Source organism: Balaenoptera physalus (assembly GCF_965194825.1).
Source record: "Balaenoptera physalus genome assembly, chromosome: 11".
NCBI classification, from domain to species: domain Eukaryota; kingdom Metazoa; phylum Chordata; class Mammalia; order Artiodactyla; family Balaenopteridae; genus Balaenoptera; species Balaenoptera physalus.
The window spans coordinates 35716142-35730443 of record NC_138896.1 but is presented as its reverse complement, the minus strand read 5'-3'; the positions used below and the strand labels follow the sequence as shown (position 1 = coordinate 35730443).

Sequence of the window (14302 nt, the reverse complement as noted above, 5' to 3'; positions counted from 1 at the left end):
AGCAGTAGGGGCCAGAAAGTTCCTGGTTTGGGTGATACAGAGGAAATTCCTATGCAGAGTTTACTGTCAAGATTTCTCTTAGTAACACATATTCCCTTTACCTCCACCAAGCACTTATATGGCACCTCAAAGGCAGAGCTACACAATTGCTTGATACTTTCAGTGTTTTGAAAAAGCAAACACAAAACAACCAAATCAAAATCCAGACTGGTTTGCCTCTTTAACAGTGAAGATATAGCCTATTTATAGGAAAATACATTCCTGGTCATGTACTTCAGTTTATGGAATTTAAAAACACTATTTTAAAATAATTTTTAATTGAAATAAAATAACTTTAAAGACACTTAAAAAAACTTCATAAAATGCAATGATGAAGTCTTTTGAAAAGTTAAAAAATTGATTTTGTCAATTCATATTTTCATGTATTCAATTTATTAAAGGCATATATATATATATATATATATCTTGATATGACCAAACGTTTTAACTTCAGTAGACATAGAAAGGTTCAGTGGTTTAGAACAAAGGTAAATAAGAGATTAAAATAATATAATCATCCCTAGCTATTAATAACTGCCTCTTTAAATTCCACACGTAGTTTTTTTTAATTTTTAATTTAATTTAATTTATTTTTTTATACAGAAGGTTCTTATTAGTCATCAATTTTATACACATCGGGGTATACATGTCAATCCCAATCGCCCAATTCATCACACCACCATCCCCAGCCCCCCGTGGCCTTCCCCCCTTGGTGTTCATACGTTTGTTCTCTACATCTGTGTCTCAACTTCTGCCCTGCAAACCGGTTCATCTGTACCATTTTTCTAGGTTCCACATACATGCGTTAATATACGATATTTGTTTTTCTCTTTCTGACTTACTTCACTCTGTATGGCAGTCTCTAGATCCATCCACGTCTCAACAAATGACTCAATTTCATTCCTTTTTATGGCTAAGTAATATTCCACTGTATATATGTACCACATCTTCTTTATCTATTCATCTGTCCATGGGCATTTAGGTTGCTTCCATGACCTGGCTATTGTAAATAGTGCTGCAATAAACACTGGGGTGCATGTGTTTTTTTGAATTATGGTTTTCTCTGGGTATATGCCCAGTAGTGGGATTGCTGGATCATATGGTAATTCTATTTTTAGTTTTTTAAGGAAACTCCATACTGTTCTCCATAATGGCTGTATCAATTTACATTCTCACCAACAGTGCAAGAGGGCTCCCTTTTCTCCACACCCTCTCCAGCATTTGTTGTTGTAGATTTTCTGATGATGCCCATTCTACCTGGTGTGAGGTGATACCTCATTGTAGTTTTGATTTGCATTTCTCTAATAATTAGTGATGTTGAGAAGCTTTTCATGTGCTTCTTGGTCATCTGTGTGTCTTCTTTGGAGAAATGTCTATTTAGGTCTTCTGCCCATTTTTGGATTGGGTTGTTTGTTTCTTCAATATTGAGAAGCATGAGCTGTTTATATATTTTGGAGATTAATCCTTTGTCCCTTGCTCGTTTGCAAATATTTTCTCCCATTTGGAGGGTTGTCTTTTCGTCTTGTTTATGGTTTCCCTTGCTGTGCAAAAGCTTTTAAGTTTCATTAGGTCCCATCTGTTTATTTTTGTTTTTATTTCCATTACTCTAGGAGGTGGATCGAAAAAGATCTTGCTGTGATTTATGTCAAAGAGTGTTCTTCCTATGTTTTCCTCTAAGAGTTTTACAGTGTCCGGTCTTACATTTAGGTCTGGAATCCATTTTGAGTTTATTTTTCTGTATGGTGTTAGGGAGTGTTCTAATTTCATTCTTTTACATGTAGCTGTACAGTTTTCCCAGCACCACTTATTGAAGAGACTGTCTTTTCTCCATTGTATATCTTTGCCTCCTTTGTCATAGATTAGTTGACCATAGGTGTGTGGGTTTATCTCTGGGCTTTCTATCTTGTTCCATTGATCTGTATTTCTGTTTTTGTGCCAGTACCATATTGTCTTGATTACTGTAGCTTTGTAGTATAGTCTGAAGACAGGGAGTCTGATTCCTCCCACTCCGTTTTTTTCCCTCAAGATTGCTGTGGCTATTGGGGGTCTTTTGTGTCTCCATACAAACTTTAAGATTTTTTGTTCTAGTTCTCTAAAAAATGCCATTGGTAATTTGTTAGGGATTGCATTGAATCTGTAGATTGCTTTGGGTAGTATACTCATTTTCACAATATTGATTCTTCCAATCCAAGAACATCATATATCTCTCCATCTGTCTGTATCATCTTTAATTTCTTTCATCAGTGTCTTACAGTTTTCTGCATACAGCTCTTTTGTCTCCTTAGGTAGGTTTATTCCTAGGTATTTTATTCTTTTTGTTGCAATGGTAAATGGAAGTGTTTCCTTAATTTCTCCTTCAGATTTTTCATCATTAGTGTATAAGAATGCAAGAGATTTCTGTGCATTAATTTTGTATCCTGCAACTTTAGCCAATTTCATTGATTAGCTCTAGTAGTTTTCTGGTGGCATCTTTAGGATTCTCTATGTATAGTATCATGTCATCTGCAAACAGTGACAGTTTTACTTCCTCTTTTCCAATTTGGATTCCTTTTATTTCTTTTTCTTCTCTGATTGCGTGGCTAGGACTTCCAAAACGATGTTGAATAATAGTGGTGAGAGTGGACATCCTTGTCCTGTACCTGATCTTAGAGGAAATGCTTTCAGTTTTTCACCATTGAGAATGATGTGTGCTGTGGGTTTGTCATATATGGCCTTTATTATGTTGACGTAGGTTCCCTCTATGCCCACTTTCTGGAGAGTTTTTATCATAAATGGTATTGAATTTTGTCAAAAGGTTTTTCTGCATCTATTGAGATGATCATATGGCTTTTATTCTTCAATTTGTTAATATGGTGTATCACACTGATTTGCCTATATTGAAGAATCCTTGCATCTCTGGGATAAATCCCACTTGATCATGGTGTATGATCCTTGTAATGTGTTGTTGGATTCTGTTTGCTAGTATTATGTTGAGGATTTTTGCATCTATGTTCATCAGTGATATTGGTCTGTAATTTTCTTTTTTTTGTAGCATCTTTGTCTGGTTTTGGTATCAGGGTGATGGTGGCCTCATAGAATGAGTTTGGGAATGTTCCTTCCTCTGCAATTTTTTGGAAGAGTTTGAGAAGGATGGGTGTTAGCTCTTCTCTAAATGTTTGACAGAATTCACCTGTGAAGCCATCTGGTCCTGGACTTTTGTCTGTTGGAGGATTTTTAATCACAGTTTCAATTTCAGTGCTTTGATTGGTCTGTTCATATTTTCTATTTCTTCCTGGTTCAGTCTTGGAAGGTTATACCTTTCTAAGAATTTGTCCATTTCTTCCAGGTTGTCCATTTTATTAGGCATAGAGTTGCTTGTAGTAGTCTCTTAGGATGCTTTGTATTTCTGCCATGTCTGTTGTAAGTTCTCCTTTTTCATTTCTAATTTTATTGATTTGAGTCCTCTCCCTCTTTTTCTTGATGAGTCTGGTTAATGGTTTATCAATTTTGTTTATCTTCTCAAGAAACCAGCTTTTAGTTTTATTGATCTTTGCTGTTGTTTTCTTTGTTTCTATTTCATTTATTTCTGCTCTGATCTTTATGATTTCTTTCCTTCTGCTAACTTTGGGTTTTGTTTGTTCTTCTTTCTCTAGTTCCTTTAGGTGTAATGTTAGATTGTTTCTTTGAGATTTTTCTTGTTTCTTGAGGTAGGCTTGTATAGCTATACACTTCCCTCTTAGAACTGCTTTTGCTGCATCCCATAGGTTTTGGATCATCGTGTTTTCATTGTCATTTGTCTCTAGGTATTTTTGATTTCCTCTTTGATTTCTTCAGTGATCTCTTGTTTATTTAGTAATGTATTGTTTAACCTCCATGTCTCTGTGTTTTTTACGTTTTTCCCCTGTAATTCATTTCTAATCTCATAGCGTTGAGGTCAGAAAAGATGCTTGATATGATTTCAATTTCCTTAAATTTACGGAGGCTTGATTTGTGACCCAAGATGTGATCTATCCTGGAGAATGTTCCGTGTGCACTTGAGAAGAAAGTGTGATCTGTTGTTTTTGGATGGAATGTCCTATAAATATCAATTAAATCTAGCTGGTCTATTATGTCATTTAAAGCTTCTGTTTCCTTATTTATTTTCATTTTGGATGATCTGTCCATTGGTGTAAGTGAGGTGTTAAAGTCCCCCACTATTATTGTGTTACTGTTGATTTCCTCTTTTATAGCTGTTAGCAGTTGCCTTATGTATTGAGGTGTTCCTATGTTGGGTGCATATATATTTATAATTGTTATATCTTCTTCTTGGATTGATCCCTTGACCATTATGTAGTGTCCTTCCTTGTCTCTTGTAACATTCTTTATTTTAAAGTCTATTTTATCTGATATGAGTATAGCTACCCCAGCTTTCTTTTGATTTCCATTTGCATGGAATATCTTTTTCCATCCCCTCACTTTCAGTCTGTATGTGTCCCTAGGTCTGAAGTGGGTCTCTTGTAGATAGCATATATATGGTTCTTGTTTTTGTATCCATTCAGCAAGCCTGTGTCTTTTGGTTGGAGCATTTAATCCATTCAAGTTTAAGGTAATTATCGATATGTATGTTCCTCTTACCATTTTCTTAATTGTTTTGGGTTTGTTTTTGTAGGTCCTTTTCTTCTCTTGTGTTTCCCACTTAGAGAAGTTCCTTCAGCATTTGTTGTAGAGCTGGTTTGGTGGTGCTGAATTCCCTTAGCTTTTGCTTGTCTGTAAAGCTTTTGATTTCTCCATCAAATCTAAATGAGATCCTTGCCGGGTAGAGTAATCTTGGTTGTAGATTCTTCCCTTTCATCACTTTAAGTATATCACGCCACTCCCTTCTGGCTTGTAGAGTTTCTGTTGAGAAATCAGCTGTTAACCTTATGGGAGTTCCCTTGTATGTTATTTGTCGTTTTTCCGTTGCTGCTTTCAATAATTTTTCTTTGTCTTTAATTTTTGCCACTTTGATTACTATGTGTCTCGGCGTGTTTCTCCTTCGGTTTATCCTGTATGGGACTTTCTGCACTTCCTGGACTTGGGTGGCTATTTCCTTTCCCATGTTAGGGAAGTTTTCGACTATAATCTCTTCAAATATTTTCTCTGGTCTTTTCTCTCTCTCTTCTCCTTCTGGGACCCCTATAATGCGAATGTTGTTGCGTTTAATGTTGTCTCAGAGGTCTCTTAGGCTGTCTTCATTTCTTTTCATTCTTTTTTCTTTATTCTGTTCCGCAGCAGTGAATTCCACCATTATGTCTTCCAGGTCACTTACCCGTTTTTCTGCCTCAGTTATTCTGCTATTGATTCGTTCTAGTGTAGTTTTCATTTCAGTTATTGTATTGTTCATCTCTGTTTGCTTGTTCTTTAATTCTTCTAGGTCTCTGTTAAACATTTCTTGCATCTTCTTGATCTTTGCCTCCATTCTTTTTCCAAGGAGCTGGATCATCTTCACTATCATTATTCTGAAATCTTTTTCTGGAAGTTTGCCTATCTCCACTTCATTTAGTTGTTTTTCTGGGGTTTTATCTTGTTCCTTCATCTGGTACATAGCCCTCTGCCTTTTCATCTTGTCTGTCTTTCTGTGAATGTGGTTTTTGTTCCTCAGGCTGCAGGATTGTAGTTCTTCTTGCTTATGTTGTCTGCCCTCTCTCTATATGTATCTTTTGAATCCCTTTTTGCTGTAGGCAAACACTTTATTATTTTTTTTAATGTAAATATGAATACCTATGTCCATAAATTCATCATAAATAAGAAACTGACTTATAGGAAAGAGAAGGGTGGGGTGATAGAATGGGGCAGAGAAGCTAGTAGGGAGCAGGATAGCTGGTGGCAGGAAAATGTAAAAGAAGGTCACATTCAGGAAGGGGGTAATGACAGGAGAAATGAAGTAGAAAAGGTTTCATTATGCAGAGACGGAAAGAGCTAGGAGAGAGAAGTTAAACTGGGCTAAAGCTTAGAGAAGAGTGTAGTGGAGAGACAGACATTTAGGGCAAGGACTGGGGAAAAGGATGAATTGGATTAGAATGTGGAGGAGCTACCAGGAGACCCCCTTGGAGGAGATCACTGGAGACAGTGAGGAGCAAGAGGGAGGGAGAGAAGAGGGGAAAGAGGGGGACGGGAGGGGGCTGGGGGAGGTGGGGGAACAAGGACAGGAAGGAGGGGAGAGGGGAGAGGATGGGGTGGAGAGAAAGGGATAGGAGAGAAAGGCAGACTTCAGATGGATAAAACCAGAGTGAACCTTTGGAACAAGGTTAATCAGGAAATTTGGAGGAAGAGAGCCACGTGGAAGTGGACTGGACTCTACCATAGCTATACATCTCATCTCCATGGTTAAAGTTTCCCAGCTATAGTCTTCCCTGACAGTTCATTAACTTGAAGGAGTAGTGAAAGCTTTATCCATCCTTTGCTCCAATTCTCTAAACTCTTTTTCTGCAATTCTGTCTTATATGAAGTTATATTTGTAGAAAACATTAACGTTTAGAGATAAACATTTCTCAGCTGGTTCTTTTAGCAAAAATTTAAATAAGAGCCTCGGTTTACATACAAATACGCAGAACATAAATTTCTTTTTAATTAGAAAACTTGTAAAAGTTTTAAAAGACAGATTTAAACAGATTTTGTTATGTAAAAATACAAAGTCACTCCTTGTGGGTATGTTCCCATTTGATAACAAATAATTATTTTTTTAATGTCTTTATTCGAGTATAATTGCTTTACAATGGTGTGTTACTTTCTGCTTTATTAACAAAGTGAATCAGCTATACGTATACATATATCCCCATATCTCCTCCCTCTTGCGTCTCCCTCCCACCCTCCCTATCCCACCCATCTAGGTGGTCACAAAGCACTGATCTGATCTCCCTGTGCTATGTGGCTGCTTCCCTCTAGCTATCTATTTTATATTTGGTAGTATATATAAGTCCATGCTACTATCTCACTTTGTCCCAACTTACCCTTCCCCCTCCCTGTGTCCTCAAGTCCATTCTCTACGTCTGCATCTTTATTCCTGTCCTGCCCCTAGGTTCTTCAGAACCTTTTTTTTTTTTTTTTTCAGACTCCATATGCATGTGTTAGCATACGGTATTTGTTTTTCTCTTTCTGACTTACTTCACTCTGTATGACAGACTCTAGGTCCATCCACCTCACTACAAATAACTCAATTTCATTTCCTTTTATGGCTGAGTAATATTCCATTGTATATATGTGCCACATCTTCTTTATCCATTCATATGTCGATGGACACATAGGTTGCTTCAATGTCCTGGCTATTGTAAATAGTGCTGCAATGAACACTGTGGTACATGACTGTTTTTGAATTATGGTATTCTCTGGGTATATGTGCAGTAGTGGGATTGCTGAGTCATATGGTAGTTCTATTTTTAGCTTTTTAAGGAACTTCCATACTGTTCTCCATAGTGGCTGTATCAGTTTACATTCTCATCAACAGAGTAAGAGGGTTCCCTTTTCTCCATACCCTCTCCAGCATTTATTGTTTGTAGATTTTTTGATGATGGCCATTATGACCGATGTGAGGTGATACCTCATTGTAGTTTTGATTTGCATTACTCTAATGATTACTGATGTTGAGCATCCTTTCATGTGTTTGTTGGCAATCTCTGTATATCTTCTTTGGGAAAATGTCTATTTAGGCCTTCTGCCCATTTTTGGATTGGGTTGTCTGTTTTCTTCATATTGAGCTGCATGAGCTGCTTGTATATTTTGGAGGTTAATTCTTTGTCAGTTGCTATGTTTGCAAGTATTTTCTCCCATTCTGAGGGTTGTCTTTTCATCTTGTTTATGGTTTCCTTTGCTGTGCAAAAGTTTTTAAGTTTCATTAGGTCCCATTTGTTTATTTTCATTTTTATTTCCATTTCTCTAGGAGGTGGGTCAAAAAAGGATCTTGCAGTGATTTCTGTCATAGAGTGTTCTGCCTATGTTTTCCTCTAAGAGTTTTATAGTGTCTGCCCTTACATTTAGGTCTTTAATCCATTTTGAGTTTATTTTTGTGTATGGTGTTAGGGAGTGTTCTAATTTCATACTTTTACATGTACCTGTCCAATTTTCCCAGCACCACTTATTGAAGAGGCTGTCTTTTCTCCACTGTATATGCTTGCTTCCTTTATCAAAGATAAGGTGACCATATGTGAGTGGGTTTATCTCTGGGCTTTCTATCCTGTTCCACTGACCTATATTTCTGTTTTTGTGCCAGTACCATATTGTCTTGATTACTGTAGCTTTGTAGTACAGTCTGAAGTCAGGGAGTCTGATTCCTCCAGCTCCGTTTTTTTGCCTCAAGACTGCTTTGGCTATTCGGGGTCTTCTGTGTCTCCATACAAATTTTAAGATTTGTATGAGAATGCCATTGGTAGTTTGATAGGGATTGCATTGAATCTGTCGACTGCTTTGGGTAGTATAGTCATTTTCACAATGTTGATTTCAGCATTGTTGAAACAGTGAAGAATCAACAATGTTGAGCCTTCCAATCCAAGAACATGGTATTGGTATATCTCTCCATCTGTCTGTATCATCTTTAATTTCTTTCATCAGTGTCTTATAGTTTTTTGCATACAGCTCTTTTGTCTCCTTAGGTAGGTTTATTCCTAGGTATTTTATTCTTTTTGTTGTGATGGTAAATGGGAGTGTTTCCTTAATTTCTCTTTCAGATTTTTCATCATTAGTGTATAGGAATGAAAGAGATTTCTGTGCATTAATTTTGTATCCTACAGCTTTACCAAATTCATTGATAACCAATAATCTGGTTTACTCTCTCATATGGAAAATAGTTTATAACTGTTTGAAATGTGTTCATGTAGTATTAAATCTAAAGCAAATTTATGTAAATTGAATCACACATTATTATCAATTTCTATATTAAATTGAAGGTGGGTTTACAAGGTAAAGACGGAGACCCTAGGATGCAAAAAAGTCACAATAAGGAATATTGAAACCTTAATAAACTAAATATTTAAAAGGAGATGACCATTAAATTGTTAAAACAATGATGCCAGACCTATATAAAGAAAAATACAAATTTAGGGAGGGATCAAAGAGGAAAAGAGCACACTGGGAGTCTTTTGATCCTGAGTGAGAAGATGCAGAACTGTAATGTCTCTAAATTATCAATAAAAGTTAAAGTAAATCCAATAAAAGTCCCAATGCATTTTTTCCAGAAAAAAACATATACACAAAACCCACAAATTTTTATACACATTTTTGGGGGTGAAGGTTCTATAAATCCCCCCAAATTTATGCTTGGGCCCAATAGCACTTCTTTTGGAGATGTACATATATATTGATGTGAGAAGATACTACAATCAAGTGAAAAATATAGGTTAAAAAACAGTTCAGCGGGCTTCCCTGGTGGCGCAGTGGTTGAGAATCTGCCTGCTAATGCAGGGGACACGGGTTCGAGCCCTGGTCTGGGAAGATCCCACATGCCGTGGAGCAACTAGGCCCGTGAGCCACAATTACTGAGCCTGCGCGTCTGGAGCCTGTGCTCCACAACAAGAGAGGCCGCGATAGTGAGAGGCCCACGCACCACGATGAAGAGTGGCCCCCACTTGCCACAACTAGAGAAAGCCCTCACACAGAAACGAAGACCCAACACAGCCATAAATAAAAATAAATAAATAAATAAATAAAAAATTTTAAAAAAAACAAAACAGTTCAAAGAGCATGAGCTCATTTTTATTAAAATACATATTTATATGTATTCATTGAAAAATTTGGAGGATTATGACCAAATAATAAACATTTGCTATCTTTGAGTAGTGGAATTACAATTGATTTCTACCTTTTTTTCTTTTTCTTTATCTGTCCATTATCACTTTTCCACAATGAACATGAATTTTCTGAAAATAAAAAATTATAAAACCCCTAAAATTCTCAAAGTAAAATTTAAAAAAATAGATAAAATTCTAAAACTTAATTTATAACATTTCAAGGTCCTTTCCTTGAGGATAATGTTATGGGAAAGAGACACACATTATTTGCTATTAGGTCCTTGAAATGAGATCCACAGTTATATTCCAAAGCTTTTCCTCTGTTCCTTCCAGATGGGTTTGGTTTGTTGATATGATCTAATTACTTATTTTATGGTGCTGATTATAGTGGTTGGTGGCTATTCCTGCATTTGTTTATCCATCCTTTGAGCAAGCTATCAGGAACCAGGTGTTAGACATTGCTGTAATTTATTATTTCCATAAGTGCACATTTTCACACTGTGGGTTTTCTTTAAGTGGCATAAACCATATAAAACTGTAATTAGAACAAACATTTGTTTCAGGAAGTCTTTAAAAATACCCAGCTCCATGTATATGCAAACCTTTCCTGTGAAAAGGTTATGGGGGAAGGCAAGAGAGAAATACAAATATTCCTCTGTGATGTGATGAAGGGTCTCATTCCTTCTCTTAAAAGAATTCCCTGGAGCTCACAAAACCTAACGCGTTAAAAGCATTAACATTGAGAAAGCATTAAATAACGGGAAGAATGAAACAGTATGTTCATACTTTCACACTCAAGACTTTCTAATTTAGAATCAAGTACTTGGACTTCTGATGAAAGAGCTGTCTAGGCCAGAAGAATCCAATGTGTCAACTGTAGTCCAATAAGTGGCATTGCCATTCATGCCTCGTCCTTTTTCTGTTATCTGGTTTTGGTATTCATTCATTTGGCCTATTAGAACCCAAAGCACTTAAACTTTAGGAGAATAAAATAATCATTAAAGTACAGAAACAGGCCTGAGATGGAGACAGGCCTTTTAAATCATATTAGATAACTATGTCTGAAGAACTCAAATGCTTCCATAAACTACCCAAGGATAATTAACACAAGCTGTAGACCATGCTTTTAGTTTTGGTTTTAATATCTTCAAAATGTGGTGTCAGGACCAAAAACACTTTGTACCAAAGTGGAGAAACCTCATCTGTAGTGAATTATATCTCATGAATGATTTCAGAGATCTGATTTCTTATAAAATAAGTGAGAGAGCATTAGCCATTAATGACCCTCTGGGATATTTAATCCACAAAGCTTAGGTTATTGCTTCTCGGCCAGCCATTATGAGAAGCTGGGGTAAGGATGCTTAGGATTCAAGAGATGTGAATTCAGGATCATGATAATTTTTTTTTTTTTTTTAAACATTGCATGATTACTTGGGCCTCTCCTCTTCAGGTGGTGTGAATTAACCGTTTGGAAAATACTGACCATATAGAAGATGTTTCTCAATTCTTTACCCACTGAAACATATTAGAAAGGAACTATATTTGAGACTTAAATTTGTCACTGCATAAGGACAGAGTCTAAGAAGACAAGGAATAAAAATCAAGAATGTGCTAACTCCTTCATTCTTACATTGATTCAGAGAGCAGAGCATTTACTATTGGCCTACCGTGACTCAGGTGTTGGATAATTAAAGATCAGTAAGACACACCCAAGTCTATTCACTTTAAGTCCTCCTGGATCTCAAGCTTTAAAAATCTTTGAGGTGGTGTTGATTGGCAATTTAAAAACAGATATAAACACTACCATCAATTAGTTGTTTTTAAGGCAAAACTATTCATGGAAATTATGCAAGTGAAAATAAGAACCCTGATCATACAAAACAAAACTGAAATAGGGTTACGAATATTGCATCAGACACATACTAAAAGCTTATTTGTTGTTTATATGAAATTCAATTTAACTGGATATCCTGCATTTTTTTATTTGCTAAACCTGGCCACCCTGAGCTGAAAGCCAGAGAGCCAGCAGGCACTCCAGCTTGGAGCTGGCCTGTGGGTGCAGCTGCTGGGACGTGTGGTCCTAGGCATGCTGGAGGGTGCTGACAACTGCTGTTGGTTAATAATCTGCTCCCTGGTAACAAAGACAGGAGAGGCCCAATGCCACTGTTCTTTTCTGAGAGGGTAAAAAGTACTGTAAGCATTGCCCACAGCATCTAATGTTTCCCCAGTACTATTAATAATATACTACATTTTCAACTGATTTTAAAGCTACAAATTCAGAGAGCTATAAAACTGTTTAGAGCCCTTAGGGAGCCAGAATCGGTGAAGGCTGATTCTCTCCGTGAAAAAAAAATGCAACTTGGTAGAAATCTTTTGTAAGTCACATCACTTCTCTGGGTCTGTTTACGAATCTATAAAAGAAGAAAACCAGACTGTGGCTTTGCTCATATCGATCCCTCCTGCATTTGAGATGTTCTCCCTGTCCAACTTCGCTTTTCTAAATCTTGTCTTAATTCACGGGTCTGCTAAAAGTTGTCCCAGAGCTTCCCCCTCAAAAGTAATTTCTGCTCCTCTAATTACCCTAGCACTTCTCCTGTGTCAGGTATCACTTTTTACCTTATAGACATTCATGTACTCGTCTCCCTTCCATGACTGAAGCCCTCTAAAGCCAGAACCTGTCACTCATTCATCTTTGTAATCCCCACCCTGCCATCCCGGCACCGAGTGCCTCATTTTGTTTAATGCCCCTGTTGTGGGCTGTGGATTCAGCCTTTTCTATGTACCCCTAAGGAAGGCAGACTTTTTAGGGTCATTTTGCAGATGTCATTGCCTGAGCATTTTCTGATTCAAGTCAGACCCTCAAAAATGCCTTTGTACAGATCTGAGAAATAGCAAACAGGAATAGAAATAGCTAAAGCAATGAAAATCCTATTGCATGCACTCGTGAGGTTGTGTAATTGCGGTCAGAAGTCTCTGCATTTTAAAAGGCTGATTGGGGACACTTATGGACTGAGCAGATAAGTCACCTTTACAACAAAAATATGGACCAGCATCAGCATTCGAACCAGAAAGCATGGCCAGTGTGGGTGTGGAGGGGCAGCTCACCTGAGTCAGAAGACAATGCAGAACCAGAACCGTGAAAGAAGAGTACCTAAGCCAGAATTGGAAGGAACCCTACCCTAGAAGAGGATGGACAGCTAAAACCAGATCTACATAATAAGTTATTACTAACCTATATATTACCTGCACAGGATATGTATGAAAGTGAGTTTAAGTCATAAAGCGCTTTTCAGGAAAAGAACACTAAGAAAGTGAAAACGTAAATATCGAAGTCAAACCTTTTAGAAACAAATATTGTGCAACCTTTGCTTTCCTAACTCAGTGAGGAAACACGATTCTCTGGAGGTTCAAGGCCCAGCTCAGCCACGGAAGGATCTGCTCAGCAAATGGCAGGTGCCTGGGGAAGCCATGTGCACGACGGGGTCACCCAGGGAGACCCTAGAGTAAGGCACATCCTGTGTTAACGAGGTCTGGCACGAGGCAATCCCAGGCTTTCTCCCCAGCCATCTGAGCTTCTAGTTGTGTGATACATTCAATGGAAGCCATGTGAGAACATGTTTCTGTGAAATCAAACACAAAATCCCATACATTTCCACTCTTCCTCTTTGGCTGATAACAACAAAGAATAAGAAATGACCTTCGGAAAAGTTAGTCATTTGATCCAAATGGTGGCTAATAAGGATAATTAGGGTCTGTCCCTGTGTTTCTTAGTAATTACCTCATAGGTTAGTGGCCCCATGATTGCTTGAACTGTGAGGAATTTAATTATTGGCATGAACTCTTGAGTTTTATCAGCTGTGGTCACTTCTACATAAACCGTCTCATATTAAAACAAGCACTGGTTAATATACTTCTAACACACCAAAAATGAGCCAACAGCAGTGGGTGGATATTTACTTTACGGCCCTGTTCTCTGTCTTACTTCAGAAGCCAATTCCTTAGGATGGAAAGGGGGACACATCTCCTACCAGGGGAAACATATAAGTCCTTTCCTTCTCTCTTAGCAGACCTTCCAGATAAGACCATTTCTAGACAGCAGAGCTAGAGTGAATGAACAACAGTGAAGAAAACCCAGAATTCCAGATAGACCTTAGTTTCTGACGATGAACAATATAGACAAATCTAGCTAATTCTAGAATACTGCTTGCATTTTCCCCTGTTAACTCGTAGAAGCAGGATTCAGGTTTAAGTCATCACTGTAAATCTTACACCTTTGTGGCTCAAGGGTCACAAAAGAGCAGCTCTGGAGACAGACAAAACAGGGTTCAAATTCTAACTCTGCTTCTCATCTTATTGACTGACTGTTATTTGTCTCATGAAGTTACTGTGGAATTTTTATTAGACTAATGTACATAAAAAGTGTAATGCAATGCCTATTGGCAAATGCTCTATAAACAGCATTTATTTTTATCATAATTATTACTACGTTTGCTGAGTGATTTGATGATAACTTATGGAAAATGTTATGAGTTAAAGAACATTTCACT

At 37.3% G+C, this 14302-nt stretch overlaps 1 protein-coding gene across 1 annotated transcript in view; it reads right to left on the bottom strand.

The window, feature by feature from the left end:
- Positions 1-14302, bottom strand: part of KIF6 (kinesin family member 6) — a 404162-nt gene that overhangs the window by 220490 nt on the left and 169370 nt on the right. The window lies entirely within an intron of this gene.